At 35.8% G+C, this 25415-nt stretch overlaps 1 long non-coding RNA gene across 2 annotated transcripts in view; it reads left to right on the top strand.

Annotated features, from left to right (window-relative positions):
* The window catches only part of LOC135447304 (uncharacterized), a 74968-nt gene extending 52202 nt beyond the window's left edge, over positions 1 to 22766 (top strand). The window contains exons 4-5 of one of the 2 annotated variants that reach the window (XR_010440059.1): positions 1828 to 1906; positions 22750 to 22766. This is a non-coding gene — a long non-coding RNA (uncharacterized LOC135447304). Of the gene's footprint in view, positions 1 to 1827; positions 2038 to 22749 lie in introns of those variants that run through there. The other variant, XR_010440058.1, reaches the window with a different exon arrangement.
* The last annotated feature ends 2649 nt before the right edge of the window (positions 22767 to 25415 follow it).

Here is a 25415-nt window from a genome sequence, read left to right as displayed (position 1 = left end):
GGACAAATCTTTGGAGGAGATAAACATGGTGACGAGATAAACACGATGATGGTGGCTGCACAGTTTAAAAGATATATCTGGCTCAGGAAATCCTTGTACTGTTTGGAACCTGGAAGGCAATTAAAAAGTGCTACCAGATGTACATCCCCATTCTTTCCACTTGTGTCATGGAGACTGCTGCAAACACTGTCCTGGTTTGGATGGTCCTTGGTGCAACCTTGCATTTCTGTGAGCCTGGAGCCCCGGGAGCCCCAGCTGGGGGATGCTCCTCCTGTGGCAGGCAGGGCAAGTGGAGCCAGTGGCTCTGCTGTTCCCTACCTAGCACATGTAGTGTGTCAAAATGGTCACAGAGCTGGGAAGCTCTGGTTGACTTCCACAGCAAGGCAAAAGAAATTGAATGATCCTAAAGGAAACAAAATGGGGGCCTGCCTGCAAAGGGCAGTGTAAGTTCTTTCCTTTGTCTGTTTGTATGAACCTCAACAGGTCACCCTTTTAAAAAAAATAGTATAGAAACATGTCTCTTGTATACTCTTCTTGAAGGAGGCAATAATTCAGTCTTAATTCCATCAAACATCTACTTTTTATTCCCATTCAGTATTTTCAGTTCATAACACTCAGGTTTTATTGAAATAGGTAGATAATGGCAACATTAGGCTAAGCAAGCATATTTGTGGTTGAATTGGTATTGAATTAATTTCTTTAAATTTTATTTGTAGCATTTTATTTCTTCCTCAGCCTACTGACATTACTGTTTGTACAGCAGGTTGTTAACAATTGGACTGGGAACATTTGGAAAATGTTAGATATTGTGGAGCAGATATCAACCTAGCAACATTAACTTATGTCCATAAATTTGGATTTAATGAATTCTGTCCCTTCAGATTCTATCTTATGGTGTGACTATTCTTAGTTTATCCTTTGTTATATTATTTAATTTTATGCATAATTGCTAAATATGCAACATTCTAAGAAATTAACTTCAAACCCATGTTAAAAATTGAAGAGTAGATGTTGTATATTCAATATTGTCGCCCCTTTTCCTGTTGTGTTCTGCCACTGCAACACAACAAAGCTCAAGTTGCCTAAACAAACACTGATTCATATCAGAGATAATCCATCAGGGATACAGAAGGAAAGGCAATAAAGGGCACCATGTTTACTACAAGAAATTACAAACACCAATTTTAATATCATCATTAAAATCTAAGGTCTATTTTATGTGTGTGTGCATGTTATCATGCATAATGTGAGACTAGTATGCTGTGTGGCGTTCCTATTAATCTAGTGTCAGAACAAGCAGGAACGGCAAACTATGTCCTCTAAGCTTTTTGTAATATATCATTTCTAGCTGTGGTAAATATCCCAAATGCATAGAACATTCCAGTTTTCCCTCTTATTCATTTGTGGAAGTATTTGGTTTTTGATTAGTTCTGGAGATAGCTGCACAGACTCTGTGTCTCTGTCTTACAGTCTCTCAGATGTGTCTCAGTCTCTTCTTGCCCAGGTGTAATCCTTCCAGTGACCTAGAAGGATATCCAGCTGATGCTCTGAGGTGTTGTGATGGAAGAGTGTCACTGCCTATTTGTAAGGAAAGAAGCAATGGAGAATTGGCCATTGGCAATTTCTTGTAGCAGCTTCTGTTTGAATGAAAACAGGCAGGCAAAGGCAGTGCAAGGAACACCAGATGAAAAGCAACGCAGAGAATCTTACAGCTCAGGTTTACAGTGTGGTGCTGGAGATGACACTCAGAAATGTGCAATAACTGTTTCACCTGTATGGAGTTCATGCATTTTGTCTGATTGGTTTTGTTTTCTCTCTTCATTGCAGGACCTGTGATGGTGGCGAGGGTCAGACACAGCCCAGGGATCTCTCACCAGGGCTGCAGTGCCAGCTCTGGATCACAAAGGTGTGTGGGCACACAAAGGCACGGCAGGGAACAAGGGTCAATGGCATGGCCTGAGGAAGCTCCTGGATGAAGAACCTTATGCGAGATCCATAAGGTTCTTTCTTGAATAGCTCTTCCTTCAGAGAAGTGTAAATTTGGGCTAGTTCCTTATCAGAGAGCTATCCTTGAGCACAGGCCACTGTACTCCCAGGAGGCCAGAGTGTCAGTTCCAGGCCCTGAGAGTAAACAGGAAATAAATATGCCAGACAGTAAGGAAAATAAGACTGATAGATATATTTACAGACAAAATCAATTACCTAAAGACCTGAAATTGCAGGAAGAAAAGATAATTACTTTGTGAACCATTACAATTTGAAATAACTCGACTTCTTCTTGAAGTAGTGTTAATCCATGCAAGTCAACATATTGTAATCTATTTATTTAATTCTCCTGTGTGAAATTAACTGATGGGGAAAAAAGAGTGATCAAGATTTTAACTGTCCCTTTGAAAGTGTTTAAACAGTAAGATTTTTTTTTTCAACCAGAAACAAGTACAATTCCTCATGAATGTGGAAATTTAAATTACACTCTTTGGTGTGTCATTGTACTACTTTAAGCAAAGCAGTTGTTATTATGCTGCAAGTTTGGTAGGTCTCACCAAAGCTGTTTTGGTTTGATTTTCTGGGTCATATCTCACCTCAGCTCTTTGTTTTGATAAATTCTTTTGCAAAGAGTGCAGTGGCATACTATATACAATTTTCAATTTGAAATATTTGTCACAAAAAGGAGACTCTGAATGTTTTAATGAACCATTTGGATGTTTATAACCTTTCTTTTCCTGCTCCTGGGTTTATTCTAGGTATTTCCATGATGGATGAGGAAAGAAAATTCCAATCTATTTAGCCTTTACAAAGATAACCCTTTAACTCCCCAGAATTCAGGCCACTAGTTTTACATGCATTACAGTAGGAAATAGGGTATGCACAAGGCATTACTGTGAAATACCCTCACCTCTTACTGGCTATTTTAGGCTCACTTAATGACAATGCTAAGACTAAGTGGAGCTCAAGATTTCAGATATGTGCAGTGACAGTTACTATCTTAATTATCTGAGAGAGGGCTTAAAACCATGTACTTGAAGTATAAGTATTCATCTAGTAAATTTATAGGCACACGCAACAATGTTGCAAGGATATATTATGTGTACATTTTCTAAGTAATTGCCAATATGTATTTTGAAATACAATTTTTATTTAGTATTAATAGACAGTGTGAGGGGAATTATGTACTTGCCTTTTAATATCTATTTTAGTTTTCTGTGTCTCCCCATCACTCAACAGTCCTTCAGAGTACATATTGCTTATGAGAATTTTATTTCATCCTCCCTTTCCATCCCTTTGCCATTTCATTTTCTCCCACCTATAGGTTTTTGTAATATTAATTCTTATCTTCAAAGTTTTATTTTCATTTCTTTATCTCTTAATAAATAGTTTCTTTGATTTTTCCATCTTCTCTTTCTTCTTGTGTTACTTTATAATTCCAAACTCTCTGTTTTACAACTCTGTTTTCTCACTTTTCCTTTATCATCTCTTCATTTCACTCCACAAGAATGTGTTCTGAGGAGAGTAAGGGGGAAGAGATTGCAAGCTTGAAATTGTATCTCTTTTGTTAAATCACATCTTGAGGGTTCTTGTATTATGATTTCAAAAAAATTGTGACTTAATCAATTGTCTTATATATCATATGTGTTACTTAAAAAATCAGTGCTTTGTTATATGGATCACTTTAAAATCAAGCAGAGATGATGCTTTGCAGATGGGCTGTGTTTTTATTGTGTACAACTCTCCTTAATTCAGTACACGTCTTCCATCTTATTCTTCAAATAACATATTCAGAAAAAGATATTTAATATAATTATAAAATAATAATTTTGTAGTAAATTTTTCATTAACTATTTTAATTAGTTTAAGGATATTTTTATACAGCTTATATACAAGGGCCCCTAAATGGCTAGCAGCTTTGCACCCTGGCAGGTGAAATCATAGTTTGTGATCACATAGCTATGTGATCTTTTGACATTTACTGATAAGCAGCAGCCAAGATGACAGTTTTCCATGCATAATCATTTCCCAAACCTTTAAAGAAAATTAAGAATGATTACAAGGAATAAAAGCTATCTCTGTGTTACTGGAAGGGTGGGCTCTGCAGTTCTCCATTAACATTAATTTCTTGTTAAAGCAGTCTGAGGCTTTTCTCTCTTGTAATTTTGCCAAGTGCGAAACATTAGGATGTATGGCCTCCATGTCATGCACCTGTCCCAAAGTTTAACTATCTATATAAATGTAACTCTATATGGGTCATCTTCACAAGGCCAGGTTGCAAATATCTTATTTTGCATAAGGAAAAAGGGAAGTCCTTTTGTAAGGAAAAGAAAATTTGAAGCTGTCTTTATTATTTCATTTTATATGCAAAATATGTTTTGTTCTTACTAGATTTCCTATTGTTATATGCAGGATAATTTTAGCATCTGTGGATTTGAAGTGAGAATTTCAAACTTGACCGTGAAATGGTTTCTGTGAATAAAAGCCCTTTGGCTTGTGTGGAATCTACTCAAATGTGTTTAAGCCAAAAAAATTCCATGTGCTTTGCCTAGAAGCAAAAGCTTTGAGGTATTCTATTGCTGGCAGGGAGTGACTGCCCAAAGTTATCCTGCAGCTCCCACTGCAGACAAGAGAATGCTCGGTAACCACTGGGGAGCTGGACAGGAGAGCAGATGGAAGGAGGACAGAAGTCTCTGTTTCCTCTGCTCATAACTGAGGCAGCAGAAAAATCAAATGCCTTGAATGACTTTTGGTTAGAGAAAAAGCAGTGGGTGGTGCCTTTGGAAGCCTGGAGCAGCAGAGGCTGAGTCAGAAGGGGATAAATGTTGGAGAAAGAAAAATGGAATGGAGAATGGTAAAATGGAGGGGAAAAAAGTGAAAATGGGACAGAGGAATGGAAACTAGTGAGTCTGATGGAGGGAGAAATGTCTGTTTGTGATTTGGATACACTGTTTGCCATCTTTAATGTATATTTGTATTTGCGGGTTTTCATTTTCAGTGTTCTTGTCTCTTGCAGACAGATGACTGTCTGGAACAGATGACAGTTAGACTGATGTATACATGGATCTGAGGTTGTAATTTTTACCAAAATTAGATTTTGCTCCTCCAAGAGCATAATAAAACTTCCATAAGATCTCCCTGACCCTGTAATCTATTAATTCCAGGAGCTCAGGGAGAAACTGCTCCAGGGTTATGCTCCATGAAATCAGAATTTAAATACAGAATGCATAAACAACACTTTAAGAATGTAAAATACAGACATGTACATAGAGGTTACTACTTTTGGAGGGCTTAAATGATATATGGTACTCTAAGTGTAACTTACAAGTGTTGCTATATGATTTAAAGATGTATATAATATTTAGTGCCTTTTTATTCTTTCACCATGTATACATTTTCTGCTACCACTTGTTTAGAAACACTCTAAGAAATACTCTGTGTTGGAAATGAAAACTGACAGAAGCAGCTGCTCTTGCTAAGTGCAATGTTTCATTTCATCCATGTGCATCTCACATGAGAACCTGTAGTCGGTGGTGTGTGGGTGGATAGTTAATGGTGAGATTATGGTTAAAATGGCTTTAATAGCCTAGCTGAGATGGGCTCTTTGGGAAGGCAGTGAAAATTCATGAGTCCCCTGCTGCTCTCCTGAGTGGCTCAGGGTGCATCATGCTGACCAAACTGGCATGTGTGAGCTGTTGCACAGTAGTCAGCCCATTTTTATTCTACAAGTACAAGTCTGTTTTGTCAGATAGCAAAATCTCTTATTCTGTTGTTTTCTCTCCCTCTAACCTGATTCTAGTGAAAATTATGCCTTTATGGGTTGTTTTTGAGGTGTTTTTTCTTAGTGAATATTGTCTACTGAAAAGTTCAGATCAAATCAGGAACTCCAACTTTTGCTGCTACTGTGTTTGTGCCTGGGTATAATTAGGATGGAGTTTGTGAGGCAGAAGAAAAATAAATATATGTTCTTACTTGAAACAGAATGTTCTGCCTTGCATTCAGCCTCCATTATGACTCTCAGAGGATCATAATATTTGTCCCAAATGTTTAATATGAACATCTATTTCCTTAATCAGCCAGAGTTGCCTGTGATAAGGCAGGAAAGCAGCTGAAACCTGGGAACTAGCAGAGCAGAATACTGTGTGTGTTTTTAATTGAATGGGAACTGAACAGAATCTTTCATGTGGATGAATATTGGTCAACATCCGAAATAATTTGAAGGCAGTCTTTAAATCCAGCATGTGAATTCTTGCCTGTCTCCTTGTAGATGTGAGGAAAGGTGAAGAGGGCTAAAAATCTCTGCTAATGAAATCATTGAAAATACTATCTGTTATGGTGGTTTCATCTATAGAAAGACTGAAAAAACCTTGAAAATACCTCCCTCTTCACAGAAAGCTTTTAATAGTTTGTAACGTTTTGAGCCCAAGGCAAGATGATCTGGTGACAGAATACCTTATTTTCATGTCAGCTGCCTTTCAAATAGCCACTTCAATTGACCTGAGACCACCTAAAACCTGCCTTACTTCACCCTGTAATTGATTAGCCTTGACTTTTTCTAGAGATCTTGTTTTCAAATCTACTGTTCCTTTCCTCTACTTAACAGCAAATTTTTATTAGACAGAACAAAAAATAAAATAACAAAAATAAAACCATTAAAACCTTCAGTGATACGTCCAAGAGTATTTCCTTTAAAATCTGCCAACAAATAATGAATTATTAAGATTGACTAAATGGCAAAACATAGCTACAGGCTAAAACAACGGTGTAACCACTCGTAATAGATACCTAGAATTGTTTTTGTCTCATCAGTTCCTTGAGTCTCAAAAGAGAAATTCAGTTTCTGAAGGGTGCATAAGGTTGTCTAAGCATACATAAATAAAAACAAATCGATATGTAAAATTACATGATGCAAGAAGCAGTAATTCTGGTCAGCCAAGCAACACACTGGCAACTGTGCAGATATTTTTTCATATTTACTGTGCTCATATACTGTTCAAGTTCTCAGACTGACAGAGGAGATATAATCCTAGGCTAGACTAGCTTAATTCTCATAGACTTTTGACATTACAGCATCAGCCTAGTGAGATGTTTGTTATACAGTCTGTATTGCTGGGTTGACCTCTTCATTTGAGGAAATGCATTAGAACTAGAAATAACCCTAATGCTCTTTATGGAAACACTTATATACTTGCTAGCATGGAAATAAAACTCTTAACAGTAGGGCACTTCAGAGGTTGCTTTCATACTACTGTCACCCCATATCCTTGAACTGAAGATCCTTTTTTCAACTTTAAATCCATATCAGTTACTGCAATCATACAAATTATTAAATAGAAACACAAATCAGGCCTCTGGAAAATTTGGCAATGATATTGCCAGTGTGAGTGGCATTCTGTCAGGGCCTTGAGCATGCTACAAAATCTGAACCATCTTGACCAGCTTCAACTGAGGCATGCACCCCTACATCCTGTAGGATTCTCTTTTCTGTCCTGGGCATGGAGATCTTTCCTGAATTTTGTTGGATCTGGCTCAGCTTGATGACTGATTTTCCTCAATGAACCATACACTGCCTTGTAGGTTGCTTTGTCTTCAGTCCTGGTTTTGATCATCTTATGCTGTTTGTGGCTGAGCTCCCTGAATAGGTACTGGATTTCAGCCTGTTTGGATACAGTGAGACTGTGACCTTGTTCATGAGGGCTCTGTTCTGTGATGGTTCTTGGTTTCTGGCTTGTCATTGCTGTTGGAACATGCACACTCCTGTTTCTCCTTGATCAAAGTTTCAATTGTCCAGGTATTTCTGCATATTTAGGCATGGAGATATTCAGAAAATGGAATATGATGAGGTCATGAAGGGCACTAAACCCCTGTAATTACCTAAAAGTTTATACTTGCCAGACAGCCCAGTTACCTTGTGTTAGTGAGTATATGAAAACTCTGTCTCCTTCAAAGCTTTGCTGGTGTATCTGCTTAAAAAATGATATAATTTGAAATAACAAACTGCATTTTTTTGTTTTCATAGTACATAAAAGCATGCAGTCATATTGCAAATAGTAAGCATGATCTAAAGAAAGAGATGGAGAATGTCAGCATCCTCGGAAAGCTGTCAGAAAGTTGAGCATCTTTGTTCAATCTTTTTGACTCTTTCATTTCATCCTCACCAAAAGAGAATTACACTGATATAAAGAGCAAACCACCCCAGATTATTGCTACTATGGATTGCTGGGGTTTATTGCTGTACCATAACCACTAGATATGTTACAGCAAAACTTAGTGACTTAGTGACTTCGCTATGTTGTATTCCCAAAAAACCCTTAAAAATCTCTGAATCAAACTCTCATGTCTTCTCTGTATTGAAAATAAATCATAAGAAACTACCCACAAAAAAAATTGATGCTACATAGGAAAGAGATCCATATATATTTCTTAGTCCTTCCTTTTCCCTTAAAGGAAAGAATTTGTCAAATGAGGAAGATTTGGTGCTGCACTTTGACAAAAAGAAAAAGGACTGTGCTGTATACAATGGGAGGAATGCATTTCTGGCTGATTAAAAGCCTGAAATTTCCTTTTCCTGGAAGGGAAAAACACAAAGTTAAAACACAGCAAAATTATGGTCCTTGTCTGTTAGTTCTTCTAATTGGTTCACTGTTGGTAACTTATTTAAGGTATTGGCTGTATAAACGTGCTCTGTAAGACATAAGTCAAGTGCTCAGTAGAAAATCTAAAGGAGATGTCCAACCACATGCTTAATATTGTTTGCACTAGATGTTTTGTCTTGTTCAATAATCACTGTTATGGTTCTCTACATTAATTACTCTTATCACATTAATCCTTGCCATGTCATTAACAATATCCATAAGTAAAAATCATGAGACAAAATGCTGTTACCTGACTCAGACTAGAATGTATTAAAGTGAATTTTTGTAATACACAGGCGGGAAAGAAAACACAATAAAAACTTTTCAGGAAACTCTTTCAACAAAAAGCAAAGGGTGTCAGATGATTAATGCCATGATAAAGCTGTAGGAATGAATATTTGATAGAATACCTGAGAAAAATGAATGATTGTTGCTACATATGACAGAAGATAGCCTACCCTTAGGAAAACAGGAAATGAAAGACTGATAACACAAGCAAGGTATTTCATATCATATCAATGAAACTCATTTAACGTAACCTAAAACTTTAAAAACAAATTTCATAAAAGTAAAAAGAAACCACTCTTTATTTTTGAGTTAGTAAGTATATCAAAAAGGTTGTTTATATTTTTAAATGCCAGACCTCTTCAGGTTCTCCATCTTTATCGCATCTTTGTGTTTGTGATGTGTTTGCAATGTTTCTTGAACTCCTAGAATACCTAGAATAGAGAGGGCACAGGGAAAACCTTTTGTCTTGTAGGTTATCTTAGATTTTGCCATATTCCAGGGTTTTTTCTGTAATAGAGGAGGAGATGCTTGAAAAAGAAGGGCAAACTCTTTATTTTTTTTCTTCTCCACATCAATTTTTGTCTGCAATTCCACTAGGTATTTCACTTGCCACGTGAAGGATGGTGCCTTTGTGTGAGGGTCTCTATTGCTAGATGAAAAATCAAAGTGCTAGTTCTTTTCAGGGGGAGATGACTGTATCTCAGACTAAAATTCAGAGGAAATAGATCTGCAAAGAAAAATGTAGGTGCAAGTTATAAGCTTCCTTGGGGAGTTCAGATTCTTTCCTACAATGTGTAAAATTATTCTTCAAGAATCTGTGAATCTTTCCAATAACTTCAGGTTTCTAAATGTCTTGCTAGACCTGATATTCAGGGATTATTCTGAGATGCAGATGTAGTTTCCTTACTCTTTAACATTTTTTTATTCCTGAAAATGATTCAAAATTTTTAGGGCTTTATTGCTACCAAGTTATCGGTGCAGTAGCAGCAATTGCGTGGTTAAGGGAAGAAGAAAGAGTAGTTATTACATAAGGCAACACCTTTTAATTGCTACATCCAAAATTCATCTTACTATCTCGGCTTACTGAAAGTCAGCTGCAGCATTTTCTCCCAAACTGGCCTTTTAAAGCTGAAATGGCAGTCTCAAGTATTTCCTGAAATCATCAGGATATATTTAAAATTATATTTATATATTCCTGATTTTATATTAATTCCATTTATTCATTCCTGATTTCATACTACTAAGAATGCTTCAGGGAAATTGTATTGGAGCTTCCTTTTTTGGAATGATACAAAAAATAACTATCATGTTTCTACCAAGGGCATATGGGACTGGAAGCTTCTCATTATGAAACATTGGTTAATGATAAGGTACTTAAATTTCCTAGGCAAAGCAAACCAAGTTATCCCAAGAGTATTGGCTCTTAGAAACTGGGAAATCAAAATAACTAAAAAAATTTAAATACTTCTACAGTCTTGGTCTACTACAGGTAGACTCATCTATTTATTTATAATTAGAATGAATGTTCTACTATAGTTACTTGAGCTTAAATCAATAAAGCTTTCTTTGTGTGGAGGAGTAAATTTAGATTACAAACTATGACTTATTCATATTTTATAGTAACAGTCAGTCTAGAAAGGAAAAAAATGGCAGAGGAGTCTAATTTTTTTTGTAATGAAAACTCAGGTTAAAATAGTGAACTTCTGGTGTTCAGAATAGTTTATAAAATTATTCACTAGGCCATGTCACTGTGAGAATTTAATCCAGACAGGAATTCAGTTAGGAATTATCTTAAACTACTTAAAAATGGTAGCATTACATTTAATTATGTGATGTGGTCAAACCTATGTTCAGAATTCTTTGGCTGACGCACACTTTGCGTGCATGAGTCTCCCTGTGGCTGCAAAGCTACGTCGAGGCATTGATAACAAATCCTGAGCTCTGGGCTGCTATGGCAACAATGGCAGCATACAGGAGTCAGCTAATTTTAGACTAGCTTGGTATGTCTACAAAGATTGTAGTTATGCTGTTGCCTCCAGTAATAACGTAACCTTGGTTCACTTGAGCATTTTAAAATATGAAGTAAATCCTGAATACCTAAAAGTGATATTTATATGTATATTCAGTGTGACTGGATGTTTGAGCAACTTCAGACTTCTTTTTTTTTCCTTTTTGCTGTATATTCTAAGATATATTGCAGTAATCAAATGCAAGGCATAAAAAAAAAAGGACTTTCATGACCAGAATACATACCTGAGGCAAAACCAATCTGCTTGAGATTTCTTTCCATATTTAGTAGATTGAAAATCCAATAATCTCTTTGACAAGAATGTTAATGTCCATGCTTGTCCCCTGGGAATCGATGAAATTTTCCAAGTAGGTACAATATTCATAGGCAACAGTTATGACATGAAGATGGGAATGGAGCATCTAATTTTTACATGAGTGGGGAATAACAGTGCAGGGATGGAGGTCACCTTGAATTTCAACTGATACATGTCACAGACTTCTCTGGTCTGGACAGAATGACAAAGTGCCTTGTGCAGGTAGACCTGCAGATAATTTATGGCCTTCAGCAGTCTGCTTGCACTTTCTCTGTATTGCTGATGGCATGTCAAAATTAGAATTTCATTGAAGACTAATGTCAGTAAGCTGTTATAGCAAGAATGGATTTTATCAGGATGCTTGAGGAAATGAATTAGAGAATTGAGCTGAAAACTGTCACAGTAGGTTCTAGAATACAATACCAGATACTCTGACGCAAGCAAGAAGAATATTGTATTGATTTTATTATTTTAATTATAGACTGATTTAACAAAATGTGCTTGCAGATCTGTCTCATCATAACGGTTTTGATGAGCTATATATGCTATCTATTTTGGAAGCTGCTTAAGAAACTTAGATTGGGAGACCTAAATTAAGTATGTTTGGTTTGTTTTTTCTGACATTTCCCTCAATATTAAAGCATGGTTTATTTTAATGTAAACAGAAGTCTGCCTTGATCTCACAGCTGAGAATAGCAGTGATTCCCTTGCCAACAAATTAGCTAAATAGTTTCAATTTACACACCTTATTACCATTTCATCTTGGGTTAGCTAAATAACACTGCTATTGAGCAAACTACCTTGTTCACAAAGAGTTGCATGTCTAGGAGAATTTAATTTCTAAAAAAACAAACCTGAAATCAGCACTGCTTGACTTTCACTAATGCAAGAAAAAAACCCAGCTTGATTTATAAAATGCTTGGATTAAAACATTGCCAATCTACATGGCTGCACCTCCACACATGCTTTCTGAACCTGGGGAAGATGGTCTGCTGTGAGGTGCCCTAAATGGCTCAGGTGACAATTGTTGCTAAACAGCACACTGTTAGAGCAGAGAATGCAGTAATAGCATTCCCCAGTTACAGCACAAATACTTGAAGATTTTGCTGCATATTGGAAATAAGAGAGTGACTCTTCCTTACAGTGGCAGCAGCCTTGCTGGTTTTTTTTTTTATCCTTTGTACAAGAGGGTTATTCCAATGTGTTGGAATGTGTTTTATAGCCTCTGAGACAGACCTTGACTAAACATATTTAGGACTATAACATTGATTCAGTTCTGGGGTGCTACATCTGGTGGTGCTCTCTTTAAGCATTGTGTATTCGTGGTTTTCCTGCTGTGACAAGACAAGGTTGTAGTGGAAATGGGGAAGGGGTTTTGTATGCAAGAAAGGAGAGGAAAGTTCCAGAGAGACACTTTCTGAAATTATCCTCTTGACCCTCTGAGCATTAATTTTTTCTCTCTCTCTTTTTCTCCTTCTCTCTGTTTGTTCTCTTCACCTCACTTCACCAAGTGGTCTTCTTACAGATTTGAGGGTGGTTCTGATTTATTTTTGATTTTTTTTTTCCTGATGATACCTGAAAATTTTTGGTTTCATCATAGAAACAAAGCAGGAAACAAAGGGTTTTTGAAAAATGATCATTTGGCCCTAGAGCTGGTAGAAGAAAAGAGTTTCCCAAGTTGGATAACAGAATGCAGCGTTAGGACTACTGTAACTGAAATATATCTCAGAATTTGATGGAATGTTTGTAGGAGTAGTATTTTCACTATTTGTGCTATTAGCACATTCTTTAATCTTTTTCAGAAATGGACATATGTGATAATATGAAGGGGACAGAAAGCAAGGTTGTTGATTTTCGCTACACAGAATATAATTTTGATGAGGGTACTGACAGCTAAAACAGTAAGTAGCCCAACAGACCACTGTACTAGAGGAGGAAATACATTTATCTCTCAAAACTAGCTCAAAATCTACTGACTAGCTTATGATCCTTTCACTGCTGAATTGAAAAATCTGAATTTACCTTGTGTTGGCGAGATGACACATTAGGCATATTGGATCAATTCCTGAATGCAATTGTTTAGAAAACAACATGCAACAAGTTGTGTGAACAAATCCAGCACAGAAAAATTGCTTCATCAGTTAGCAGAAACTACAATCTGATACTTTCCTTTATGCAAAAGCTCAGAGGATCCAAAGAAGTGATTAGGAAAATAAATATTTATATATTTAGAGAGATGAGATGGAAATACAACCCAAACAACTTTAACTGATTACAAGAGGAATAAGGCACTACTCTCTGCTAGCCTAGAAATTTATATAGTTTTGAAAATAAGTTAGCACAAATAGCTGGTGAGTTTGGAAAACATAAGCAAGAAATGCAAAAAGGAAGTATGGCTGCTAGACTTTGAAAGAAACCCCTGAGATGTAAACTTGGCTTCTGTTCAGATTTTTTTCTGTACAAACTTGTGCAAGGTCACTTCTCTATATGCTGTCTCTCTCATTTGTAAATTAAGAATAAGAATAATACCTGCCTGCTTAGATTATTTATGCTGAAGATTAATTAAAATTCATAGAATCACTTTTAGAATTTAGTGTTGCAAAACTGCTAGAAGAAGATTAGTAATTTTGATATAGAGGATACTTGTGATGAATAGTAAGAGGAAAGAAACACCACGTACCTAAATGGCTAATGGAGTTAGAAGAAATTACAAAGTTTTGCTTAGATCTTGTGGTGGACTATGTTCCTGAATTTTGTACCTTTTTTTCTGAAAAGATCTAAGTTTTATGAATTATTGCTCCTTCTTTTTATTTTTTTTTCTTCAAAATAGCCATTAGCTGTACAGCCAAACATGCACACTATGAGGCTTTTAATAAGAAGGTGGCTTTTTCATGCTGCAGAAGTCTTACTATGACTTTAAATCATGGGTTGGCTCAAAGAGTTTTAACAAATTATAATATGGGAAACTGACTATCAGTTGCAGTGGAAAAGGATACCCCATTTTTCTTCAAGCAGTCTAACTTGAAAGGAATACTTTTGCAGGAGAATTTTCTTTGCAGATATTGTGACCATTTTCTAATCAGGGAAGGGGAAGAGGAGACTGAGTCCTTAAATATTTTTGCATATACTGTTTCCTGGAACAGCCAATCACAGACTGCTGTTTGAAATGGGTCTTTTTGTGACCACTTGTGGAACAGTATCAATACATTTTGATTAAAATGTGGTTGGGTCTGGTGGGTTGGCCTTGGATGCCAAGTGCTCCCCAAGCAGCTCTGCCATTCCCCCTTCTCACTTGACCTGGAGAGAGAAAATAAAATGGGAAAGAACTTGTAGGTTGAGATAAGGCCGTTCACTGGAACAAAAGAGAAAGGTTGTGCATGCACAAACTAAGAAAAAAAGAAAAAGGTTTTGTTCTCTGCTTCCCATCCATGAGCGAAGTTCAGACACATCCTGGGAAACAGGACTTCAGCACATGTTTGTCTCCAAAAGACAAACATTGCAAACAACAAATGCCTCCTCTCACATCTCTTTTCTTTTTAGCTTTTATAGCTGAACAGGTGTCATGCGCTATAGATGATTCTCTGGGTATTTTGTGTCATCTGTCCCGGTTGTGCCCCCTCCCAGGATCCTGCCCCTCGATGGGGGAATGTTGGGAGGCAGCGCTGAGGCCCCGCCAGCCCTGCCAGCAGCAGCCAAAGCCCTGGGGTGTCACCAGCTCCTTTCCAGCTGCCCGGGCAAAGCACAGCACCGTGAGGGCTGCTGTGGGAAAACACACATGAGGCATGTCTGGGAACATTCAAACAATAGCACTGCCTGACAGGTTCTTTTGGTCACCTAGATACTAAACGTTGCAGACATAAAACTCAATAAAAAGGTAATGACTGTTCATAAATGCAGTATATTCTTCAAGTCATCTGTGATAGTTCTCAATGAGTGTTAGATTCTATTTGATTTTAGAGACATCAGGCCACAATATTGTCAGATTTTTTTATAATGTTATTTCCATTTCTTAGAAGCATTAATTTGGTTCTTTTTAGGCTATTGTGTAGCATCTCTGTGTATACAAGTTCTAGAAAATAGCAATTTTTTAAAGTAGGACTGGAAAATCCACTCAGAGTTTATATATGATCTGCTCTGTAGTGTTTTATTTGTAACAAAACTGATAAAAAGCAGTATCAGTTCTTGGTTTTGAACAGAATCAGTGCTTTATAACGCTACTGCGTCTTTCTTCCTTCCTTAGTGCATATTTCCTTATATTTCCATATAATGGTACTGTAATGTATATGTAATAATATACTGATACAAAATGAAACTTTATAATGAAGTCAGAAATATTTTTGAACAGCAAAAATGATATATCTTAATAAATTTCAAATACCTAGTGATAGCTCTTCTCTTTGATTTGCAAAATTCATTGAAGGAATATTGGAGTTTTTCGTATCTGGAAGTCCTAACTGTACTGTACTATCATTTAAATGCATTTCTCTAGCCATGGATTTTCAAATTAAACTTAATATGGGTAATCTTTTAACTGCATTAAAGGTTTGCTGCTAGTTCTTTTCTTCTTACAGGATTGTCATCATCATAAGTTATACATAGTAAAAATAAAAACATGCAAATATATTTCACTGACAAATGAGAAAACCCACCATTATATTATTAAGATTTTGAATTAATAGTCAGTAGTTATCACCAGTGACACATTTAATTTTCTTCTTGATCCTATATTCTTTTCTTTCAGTGGAAAATATCTGTACATATCCTATTTTCAGAAGTGTTCATTTCCAAGGATTCAATTCTTCAACTGCAAATGATTTTCTTGTTTCTTTACTTTAAATTCTTCCTGCATAAAATTCTTTGCAACCTTTTTCATAGTGCTTAAAAAGGTTCTACATTTTTTGATAAATGGCTCCCTCCTTGTTAACATTTAAAATAACCCATACATAGAACTAATAATTAGTACACTCCCTATATCTAACCTCTGTACCAATCAATTATTTCTAGGCATGCCATCAATTCAAATATAGCCTGAGTAAATGTTTACAAAGGTGCCAGGTGAGTTTTGAACAAGGTTCAGGCATTCCCCATAGTATTCATGCTTTGTAAAGCACTTGGACTTGGGAGCTGCTGAGCAACAGATACTTGAGACACAGAAGGTAGGAAAAAATAGTGATTCTGTCAAATCAAACAGGAAACAAATAGCAATAAACATCCTACCTTTTTTTGTATATTGAGTAAAAAAATCTAGATATTGCCACAAACATTGTCCTTGCTGATTTTAAATAGATGAATTGCTAGTCAGTCAAGTGTTGTGATTGTCACAATCTACTCTGCACTGATGTGGCCCCACCTCAATTACCCCGTGCAGATTTGGGAGCTGTGACTCAAGAGAGCTCTAAAGGAGAGCCACAGAGATGGTGGCCTTGAGGGGAAGCCATATGAGGAGCTTCCATTTGCTCTTCACACTCTTAGTAGCAACTCATTTTCTCTGCTTCCTGTGAAAAAAAACCTCTTTTCCAGCAAACTACTTTTCCAGCAAACAGTCTTTCATTAAAGCTTTATTTTTCTGTGAAGTTTTGCGCAAATCTGTAATTAGTTTCTGAGTTCCAGTCAATTAAATACTGGCCTAGAATAGCTCCTGTTTTGGTCTCATGGTATTTTGGGTCTCTGTGGTCTGAGGGTTAGACTGTGCAGAAAGTAAAAAACTGCAGAGGAAACATTACTTGGTCTCTTTGGGTTATGTAATCACTTAGTTACCTACCAAAATCCCAAAAAATGTTCACTGAAAGAGAAAGATTTGCAACAGCTGTGTAGTACATCGTGTGCCCTCCTAGTTCAATCACTTTAATAGGGATATAAACCAAGCTGTGATTTTGTAAATGTCGAAAGGATTTTTTTTTGTAAAATACAATTGCTAATACTGCATTGGTTTTATTTTTGAAAATGCAGTGTAAATTATTTTTGAAGCTTACTGTGTTTGCACTTTTTCCTTGATATGAGACATGACATTCATTTTATTCAGTTCCTGTCAGTTTAACATTAACATCAGCTGTATTTATTACAGTGGATTAAATGGTGCATTTGTAGATGAAAGGAAGTATGGTTGATATGGCCTCAATAACAGAGGGTGTAGAGCTTACTCTATTGGAGTATTCTCAAAAAAGGAAGGAAATAGACTGAAGGTAGAAAAAATATCTCTGTTGTACTTTGTGCTGGGAAACAGCAATTTTATAACCTTAAAATAAGAACAAAATAATTCATAGTTCTCACATTGGGCCAACTCTTTAAACTACAATTGAAAGCCACTGATCTGACCTATTTTGTTTTGTTTTGTTTTCCTTCTTGTTGAATGCCTGTGTTTCAAACATGCTAATACTATCATCCACTATCTTTGTGGTCTACTAAAATTGCTATTATTACTGCTATTATGTTTTCTTTTTATTAAGAAAGTGGCAGGATGCACAGCATGTTTTGCAAAGGTTAATTGATCTAACTTCTCACAACTCATAGACACTAGGATTAGCAAAACTGAAGAGAGTATAGTCCCTTTGTTGAATGATATGGGACAGAAAATTGAGCTTGTGAAAGCCCAGTTTTTGCTGAATGAAAGACTTCTGCATTCAGAAGACCATTTCTCTGTCCTGGTCAGAGCTAGGGTTTTTAAGTCACAGCAAGGAAGTTGTTTGGAATTTTTTTTTGCCTTTTACAAACTCTTTTCTTCAAGGTTTAGGCAAACTGAATTTACATGTGAATATAGGCAAGTGAGTTGGTTTAGGATTTAACATTACTGGTAGATACTTTTCAAAGAAAATGGATGCTTAATTTCTCTATACTTTTGCATTGTGTCCACATTTTTCTTGCTTTTCTCTTTTAAAAACTCTTCCTTCTGCCTAGCTTAGTGTCAAGATCAGGTTACCAGCTTCGCAACTTGGCTGGCTGGGAAGCTGCTCCCTGGGCACCAAAGCCAATGAGTTCTGGTTGCCTGCAGCTCTGTGTCCTTTCTCCCTCCATCCCAGCTGCAGCACCTCTAACTCTCCCTCACCCTGCACCTTACTGATCTTCTATTTTTCCAGGCTCCTGCTGGTGAGCATGGACTGTAACTCATTCCAAGCCAGGTGCTTAGGGCCATCTGCTAGGCTTAATAGACAGGCCAGTCCTGCCGTGTTTAATTGCATGAGACTGGAATTCCAGTACCCTGAAATTAACTTGCAAAACTCAATTCTTTAGTAAAAGTGAACCTTATTAAAAATACTGAGTTTGCTGCAGGATATAGAGATGTCTAACTTAGAAATTAAGTTCTGGATTTGGATCCTGAAAAATGTGAATGCGTTTCTGAATCATCCAGCTTGAGGAGTTTGATTCTAGAAATTAAGTTAACGTATTTCATTAATTAATTGGTTAAAATTCATATGGATTACTGTAGTTATATTTAAACCTCAGCAATACTGCATCACTTTTATTCTTGTTAGTCAATCAATGTATGCAAGTATTTTTCAGTTTTCATATTCTCAGCTCATGTAAAACACACAAATCTCATCAGCTGCCATTCTCATTTTTAATCCTTCAGCAAGGTATGAAAATCCTATCATAATTGTTTTTAAATTCTCACATGAATTTGTTGCATGCAAAAGAAGAGTCCTTTATTTTTAAGATGCCTTTTCATGAAGGAACCAAAATTTCTGGATGAAAGAGCTTAATTGCTATTGAGCAATTGAATTAAAAATAAAATATTATTATTAGTTCAGCTTTTACAAGCTTCTTTAGTCTTTTACACAGTTCTTTAGTCATTGTCTTCAAGTTTGTGTTTTGATAACTTTCTTCTTGTTCTTAATGTTTAAAATTTTACCTTTTTCATTTCACTTATTGTGATAAAGTGGATAGATATTCCCATCAGCAGGCTAATTATTTAGGAGAACATCTAGTACTAGTAATAATTAAGTTACTAATTTCCATCTTAATTTTATTATTGATGGTTTGAAATTTCCTGTATTTCTGATAATTACAGGGCAATAAGAGGAATGGTCATATGGGTCAAATTCCATAACTTATTGAATTTAACTTTGGTGTTTGAAGTAGGGAAACTCTGCTAGAAGTACCTCTTACAGTCTCACTTCATTATCTTTAAGTTATCTTCAGAGAATAACCATTATATATCTTAGGACACACTGGCTGGCAGGGCTGTGTTATTATCTTGAACTTCACAGTCCTTGCAGGAGGTCAAGGAAAGCAGATTGGAACAGGTTTCTTTAGATTGAAGCAGCTCAGTCTGAAGAGATGATAAGCACACATGCTTCATGTAAACAGGTTACTTATCAAATAAACACTGATATAAGCAAGGGGTTTGCATGCAAGCTTGACTTTGTCCTTGTTGAGGTGTTTTCTCTTGATATTATGGCATTTAGGGAATGGAAGAAAGTGTGTACATTACAATCCCACTAAAAAAAGCTCATTATCTACTTTGAACCAATGAGGGACTTGAGGAAAACTAAATTCCAGGGATTTGGGGTTTGAGGTGCTTACAGGAGCTGAGCAAAGTTGAGACCAGGCCAGCAGTTTTTTATGATTGGAATATGAGCTATTTATGAGCTATTTATTTATGTTCCACTGAATGAGAGGCAAATGGGTACAGGTTGAGAGGCTGATTAACCAGCTGTAGAACACACTTAGCAAGACATTAGTATTAGTAGATACTGAAAATCTTCATAATACACTTGAATACGCTTTAAAAAAAATGGTTTCCATCCTTTAAAATTGAACCTTCCATTTAATTTTTTTCTTCCCTTTTTTTTGTATCTATTACCATTGCATGTGCAATACTTGGTATTCAATTGCTGTGTCAGGGTTATTTAACATTTAAATATTGAGTTGATACACTATCTGAAGTAGTCAGCTTAAGAGACCTAAGTACCCAGTTGAATGCTATGCTTCTGCTTGGAACCATTTCCTGAAATTATCATTCATGTTGTAATACCTCTGCCATTTTTTATCTCTTTCGATACTAAAACTGGGAGCATTTTATTTCGCCAATTCTTTTAAATGTATCACTGTAATTGGAGAGGGATTGCTTACATATTTCATTATAAGAGCACACTCTAGAAAAAAAATTCAGAGGCACAAACCCAAGGAGGCAAATGAAAAAATCTGTGAAGGAACAATATTGAAAAAAATACTTTACATGTCATCAGATATCTGCTTTCTGAGATGGACAGAATTCAGAAACTTATTTTTAAAAATCAAGTGCTGATTTCTGCAGCATCTTTATTCCCATCATTTTTATTTACATGCTTAGCATGAATTTACTATTTCATTTATTTTTAGATATTTAGTTTAGTATTAGGGATTTTTTCCCATATATTTGAATGAGGTGTTGCTAATGACTTATTTAGCAACTAATTATTTAGTTGTCAGTGTTAATCCAGACAGATTCTTGGTCACTACTGAGTTATGTGACAATACTCTTTCCTGATCTGTTAATTGTCTTTTGGAGATGATGGAGGGCCTTCATGAATTTGTTGCAGTCTAAATATAGTTTTGTAGAGGGATAACCATGGCTTTGTGCACTTTTTCTCTAATCATAAACGTTAGCAAAATATTACTATAATTAAGGAAATATAGTCCATATTCAGTGAATTGCACATAATAATTCAATATCTTGAATCATTTTTGTTACTGAGACTAATTTAGATAACACACGTAGTGTTTTGAATCTGCATAAAGATGTATTTACAGGATTGTAAGGAGTCATGTTCTATAAAAATTTAAGAAATTACTTCCATTCAGGAGGTATATGGTAACAATCTAATCATAATTTATTTCAATGCCAAAAAATATGGATTAGCTTCTGCAACCCATTCAATACACCCTAGCTAATGAGCAGCTGACAGATGAAGACCTTGCCTAAGTTGTAAAACACAAATTTAAGGAAGATAGGGAGCCCTCAGAAATGTGAATGGTCCAGGAGCTAGTGTGAAACAGGTGCAGCAGAAACTTACCTTCTGCTTTTACAATTCATATGGGTGCTGTTACTTCAAAGCAATGTGCTTCACTAGAATTCTTTTCCTGTTAACAGTTTTTTCAAGACTCAAGTAATCCTGTGGGAAGCATCCATAATTTTTCTGTGAGAAACTTGATATTGTTCTTACTGTGAACAGGAAATCTTCTATTCTGTAAATTGAAATTTGTTTTTTCTGGCAACAAAAAGTAGTTAACACAACAGCAGTAATAATGGGTCATCTGTGCTAATAGGGGTATTAATGGAATGCAATAGCACCTAAAATCTTATGCAATTTTTGAAGAAATAATATCTGTTTAAAACAGTTTTGTATGAAGTAAGTATTTCTATATAGGTACTTCACCTTTTCACTTATCCATCAAAATGGCAACATTACAGTTTCTGTTGATTTTGTCAATCCCATTGACTAGAGAAGAGAAAGGAGTTTCAAAATAAAATAGTAACTAAATAGCATCAAAAGAAAAATTTGAGCTGGACTACAAAAGCAGACAGGTAAGATCATGGTTCTACTGAAATCTAAGGCGATCAAGGTTTGATCCATGTAGTCAAGGCTTCATGAAGTGTATAGAGACCTGGTTTGAAGAGGATGGAATTATGACCTGGTCAGATTTTTTTAATAAAAATTGCTAGGGCAAGTGCCAGTTTCTGTATATGGGACAGGGCAACTCTGAAAGCACAGATGGAGTAGGGAATAAGAGGCTGGAAAGCAGCACCACAAACAGGGACCTGCGGGTCCTAGTCAAAGGGAAATTTATGTCAGCAGTGGCCTGGCAGCCAAAATGACCAGTGATGTCCTGGGGTACCTCAGGCACTGCATCACCAGCAGGGCAAGGGAAAGGCTCTGCACTCAGAAGTTCTTCACCAAGAGGGTGACTGGGCATTGGAACAGGCTCCTCGGGGAATTGGCCATGCCAGAGTTCCAGAAGTGTTTAGACAAGTGCATGGTCTCAGGTGCATGGCATGATTCTTGGGGCTGCCCTGTGCAGGCCAGGATTTGGACTTGATGATCCTTGTGGGTCCTTTCCAACTCAGGATATTCTGTGATTCTATGATGTTCCTGGATTGTCTTGATTTTGGAAATAAAATGGTGAGACAACAAAAATAGTAAAATTCTTTGCAGCTCTCACAATTCTTCACAACATGGGGCATATTCTAAGGAGAAGAGGAAAGACATAGATGAAAATTACCTCTTACTGTTATTTATTAGTCTGTGATTTGGTGTGGAACTAAAAACAATGTTGCATACCATACTAGCTCTTGATTTTAATCAAGATCTTGGGGTGTTTTCAGACACCTTATTTTCTACAGTGTTATCAGGCTACCCGATATCTTTTTAACAGTAATCCTCCACAAGAAAAGTTCAAGACAAACGTAGAAAGGAAATAACTTTGTGTCTTTGGCATGTAGGCATTTGCTGTTACTAAAGCCTATGGAATTCAAGTCTAACTTTTAATTTTATGGGGTATTCTTCTCTAATATTGACTTTTATTTTCTTGAGGGACAGGTGGAGTTGAAAAGGCAATATTGAAGCTCTGAAAGGTACAACTTTTTTATTGTTTGTTTTCAATAACTAAATAAATAAACTTTTTGGCTGTGTCCTGTGAAATATTGCTCTGCTTATTTAAAATTTCTACCTCTACTGAACAAAACAAAGGCTGCCAGCAGCATGTTTTACAGGATACGGATATCAATTTATTTAAAATGCTTTCTAAGATAAGTGAGAATGCACTGTACTATAATTTAAGCATTCTTCAGTGTGGCAACTCAGGAAGCTGTTAATAAAAAGAAAGAAAAAAAGAAAGAAAAAAAAGTCATTTCACCGATACCTGCGGGAAAATCTAGAATAGTGGTCACTCATATTAAATTTATATCAACTTTATGAGGTTTTTGTCATCTTGACACATTTATGGAGGTGTTAAATTTTTGCTGCCTGGGGGATATAATGTACTTGATGTGACCCCACTTATTAAATCGAGACGATGCAAGTAACATTGATGACTTGTCATTCAGGAATAAAACAGAGCCAACCCTTCTCTGGTTCTAGAGGAAGGACATATTTGTAGCAAAATAGGTAGAGAAATGGATATGGTCATCTATATCAAGAAGACACTTGGAAAGAGGTTGAAGAGAAACGTGCAGGCATTTAATCAGGTACTCTCACACTTCCTGCAGTAGCTCATGGCTGGTGAAACAGGGACACATGGTACAATAGCCTGAAAGATCTTCCAGTGTCTCAACATAAAACCTAAGAGGGCAAGCAAATATATAGGATTTTTTATACATTTCAGATTTCTGTATTAATGTACTTTATAGAAGCTATGTTTTCTATATGGATTTGCAAGTGAGTGTACACGGCATAAAAGCTCATATCATCACTGTGTTGCGCAGTTGTCACTGCCTTGGAATCACCATGATTATTAAGTAGAATCAAATTCAATTTAGATTTAAAAAAATTCAGCCTAACTTATTTTTGTTGGAACCAGATCAAATAATCAAAGACGGTTGGTATCCACTGAAGTTCAGAAATATCAAATTTTAAATTATATTGCCTAAAATAACTATAAGTTAGGATTCTATTTCATTAACCATGAAGATATCAAGCTCATCAGTAAGTCATCATGAAGAAAGCATTCTGTTGCTAAATATATGAGTTTTGTACTTTATTTTTCCCAATCACTGAAAAATTTAGAGTGATTTTAAAATAAGTTAATATGTTCATATTTGCACATTCATGTTTTCTACAGGAGATGGTATTTTGGGCTAAAATTTTGAGTGAGAAGGGAATAGTTCTACTAAGAACTTGTATTACCAAGACATTTGGATTAGATTCAAATGCATAGCAATAACCACAATTTTGTCATTGACAGTTTTTGTTTATTATGTCAAGCTAAATGGCTTTATATGTGTGATGTTTTAAAGTGAATCAATGGGTTTATTTTCACTATTTCATTTCTTTTTCTTTTCTTTTCTTTTTTTTTTTTTTTTTTTTTTTTTTTTTGTGGTGGGTCACATGCTTCTGGTAAAAAATATGTGTTCTCTGTTTCCCAGCTAGAATCTTTCTATTTTTACTAGGCACTGACTTTCATGGTCACATACCTATTACTGAAACAGTAGGAACCATTGATTATATACCTTTTAGCTTTTCGTCAGGAAGTCTTGTTGTAAATATTCCCATGACTGAACATGGTGCTATGTGGTATTTACTGGACTGAATCATAGCCCTGCAGATTTGTAACTTGTGTTTGCAAGTGTCCTAAGTCCCTCCTTTTACATGGAATTTTATCTGCAGTTATTAACTCTGTGCTGATTCTCAGATAGTAACATTGTGAAACTACTTACCTTGACAAACTGTTTAAGAAGTTTTACAAGAATGTGTGTTCTGGCAAGCATTTGTGGCAAAATGTTTCTGTCCAAATGAAAAGCACAGTGAATATAAACCATTCTTTAATGTTTTATTACTGTTATTTATTTTTCTAAGTAAAGAAATTCAGTGACACATGAAAACATATATGGGAATTAATCAAAGCTTTTCTGTGTTGGAGCTGACGAATCCATATTTCTTATCCTTTGTCCTTTTCCCATGGTCATTACTATTCTTAACACATATAAATGCTCACAAATTTTGAAAGTTCTGAAAAAAAAAAACAAGCTAGTAAATATTTCAGAGTTAAATATGTCTTTGCTATTCCAACTAGCAACATTAACAAAATTCCATATGCAGCACAAAGAGCTGTGAGTGTCTTTCTTGTGTAGGAGACAACCAGCTATGACTAATGGTAGAATAGCCACAAGTTTCCTCCTGAGAGCAAATTATTTTTTTCTGAACAGGCAAGCGACAGGCAGCAAATCTAGCTTAATCAATAAATCTTTTTGACAGATTATAAATTAGTATGCAGAATCTTTCATCAGGGAGATGATTGAATGAATCTGGAAACAAAGGTATTAATATTATTGCATCAAAGATATATATTGAGTCATCTACCGTATATTATATATGGCACTGAAACTTCTTTCATTTATGTAGCTATAATAAAAACTTAGGAAATTACTTGAGAAGAGCAGTAGTTCTAATTTCTTGTATCAAAGCCAATTTTATCAAGCCTTCAGCTCTTACACTATTTATTAATAGAATAAAGCATTATAAGCAATTTAATTTAGGTATTGTTTTAT

Source organism: Zonotrichia leucophrys, chromosome 4, assembly GCF_028769735.1.
Source record: "Zonotrichia leucophrys gambelii isolate GWCS_2022_RI chromosome 4, RI_Zleu_2.0, whole genome shotgun sequence".
Lineage (NCBI taxonomy): Eukaryota > Metazoa > Chordata > Aves > Passeriformes > Passerellidae > Zonotrichia > Zonotrichia leucophrys.
Note: the sequence above shows the minus strand (reverse complement) of the source record. Positions and strands in the feature narration are given on the sequence as shown.